The sequence below is a fragment of the Halichondria panicea genome, chromosome 8 (assembly GCF_963675165.1).
Source record: "Halichondria panicea chromosome 8, odHalPani1.1, whole genome shotgun sequence".
Classification (NCBI taxonomy): domain Eukaryota; kingdom Metazoa; phylum Porifera; class Demospongiae; order Suberitida; family Halichondriidae; genus Halichondria; species Halichondria panicea.
Window position 1 is genome coordinate 7,072,645 of NC_087384.1, and position 2,511 is coordinate 7,075,155.

The following is a 2,511-nucleotide window of genomic DNA, read 5'->3' on the forward strand; positions in this document are numbered from 1 at the left end:
GATGAAAAGACAAAAGTAGGTTAGCTTTATTAGTGCAGTATTTGCTGGTTTAAGTGAAAAAAAAGTTGTTTTGTTAATAGTGGTTTGCTGAAAAAAAAAGTGAAGTCAGTCAAAGTTGTTTTGCAATTATGAAAACAAGTGCAGAAGGTAGTAGCTTATTAAAAGTTTGTATTTTAAGTAAAGTAAAAGTAGTACCTCATTGCAGTAGAGGAAGCCAAAGTAGATATGCTATGGAATTTAGAAACCATAAGTACTGAAATATTGCCATCATCTGCTATAAAAGAGAGTGAGCAAAAAGGGAGGAGGGTGGGCGTGGCTGAGGGTGGGAAAGTTGGCTAGAGTGTGCGGTAAAGTACTTGAGCTAGAGTTGTGGTTAAGTACTCTAACAACAGCTAGAGTTGTGGTTAAGTACTCTAACAACAGCTAGAGTTGTGGTTAAGTACTCTAACAACAGCTAGAGTTGTGGTTAAGTACTCTAACAACAGCTAGAGTTGTGGTTAAGTACTCTAACAACAGCTAGAGTTGTGGTTAAGTACTCTAACAACAGCTAGAGTTGTGGTTAAGTACTCTAACAACAGCTAGAGTTGTGGTTAAGTACTCTAACAACAGCTAGAGTTGTGGTTAAGTACTCTAACAACAGCTAGAGTTGTGGTTAAGTACTCTAACAACAGCTAGAGTTGTGGTTAAGTACTCTAACAACAGCTAGAGTTGTGGTTAAGTACTCTAACAACAGCTAGAGTTGTGGTTAAGTACTCTAACAACAGCTAGAGTTGTGGTTAAGTACTCTAACAACAGCTAGAGTTGTGGTTAAGTACTCTAACAACAGCTAGAGTTGTGGTTAAGTACTCTAACAACAGCTAGAGTTGTGGTTAAGTACTCTAACAACAGCTAGAGTTGTGGTTAAGTACTCTAACAACAGCTAGAGTTGTGGTTAAGTACTCTAACAACAGCTAGAGTTGTGGTTAAGTACTCTAACAACAGCTAGAGTTGTGGTTAAGTACTCTAACAACAGCTAGAGTTGTGGTTAAGTACTCTAACAACAGCTAGAGTTGTGGTTAAGTACTCTAACAACAGCTAGAGTTGTGGTTAAGTACTCTAACAACAGCTAGAGTTGTGGTTAAGTACTCTAACAACAGCTAGAGTTGTGGTTAAGTACTCTAACAACAGCTAGAGTTGTGGTTAAGTACTCTAACAACAGCTAGAGTTGTGGTTAAGTACTCTAACAACAGCTAGAGTTGTGGTTAAGTACTCTAACAACAGCTAGAGTTGTGGTTAAGTACTCTAACAACAGCTAGAGTTGTGGTTAAGTACTCTAACAACAGCTAGAGTTGTGGTTAAGTACTCTAACAACAGCTAGAGTTGTGGTTAAGTACTCTAACAACAGCTAGAGTTGTGGTTAAGTACTCTAACAACAGCTAGAGTTGTGGTTAAGTACTCTAACAACAGCTAGAGTTGTGGTTAAGTACTCTAACAACAGCTAGAGTTGTGGTTAAGTACTCTAACAACAGCTAGAGTTGTGGTTAAGTACTCTAACAACAGCTAGAGTTGTGGTTAAGTACTCTAACAACAGCTAGAGTTGTGGTTAAGTACTCTAACAACAGCTAGAGTTGTGGTTAAGTACTCTAACAACAGCTAGAGTTGTGGTTAAGTACTCTAACAACAGCTAGAGTTGTGGTTAAGTACTCTAACAACAGCTAGAGTTGTGGTTAAGTACTCTAACAACAGCTAGAGTTGTGGTTAAGTACTCTAACAACAGCTAGAGTTGTGGTTAAGTAGGGTTAGGGTTAGGGTTAGGGTTAGGGTTAGGGTTAGGGTTAGGGTTAGGGTTAGGGTTAGGGTTAGGGTTAGGGTTAGGGTTAGGGTTAGGGTTAGGGTTAGGGTTAGGGTTAGGGTTAGGGTTAGGGTTAGGGTTAGGGTTAGGGTTAGGGTTAGGGTTAGGGTTAGGGTTAGGGTTAGGGTTAGGGTTAGGGTTAGGGTTAGGGTTAGGGTTAGGGTTAGGGTTAGGGTTAGGGTTAGGGTTAGGGTTAGGGTTAGGGTTAGGGTTAGGGTTAGGGTTAGGGTTAGGGTTAGGGTTAGGGTTAGGGTTAGGGTTAGGGTTAGGGTTAGGGTTAGGGTTAGGGTTAGGGTTAGGGTTAGGGTTAGGGTTAGGGTTAGGGTTAGGGTTAGGGTTAGGGTTAGGGTTAGGGTTAGGGTTAGGGTTAGGGTTAGGGTTAGGGTTAGGGTTAGGGTTAGGGTTAGGGTTAGGGTTAGGGTTAGGGTTAGGGTTAGGGTTAGGGTTAGGGTTAGGGTTAGGGTTAGGGTTAGGGTTAGGGTTAGGGTTAGGGTTAGGGTTAGGGTTAGGGTTAGGGTTAGGGTTAGGGTTAGGGTTAGGGTTAGGGTTAGGGTTAGGGTTAGGGTTAGGGTTAGGGTTAGGGTTAGGGTTAGGGTTAGGGTTAGGGTTAGGGTTAGGGTTAGGGTTAGGTTAGGGTTAGGGGTTAGGGTTAGGGTTAGGGTTAGGGTTAGGGTTAGGGT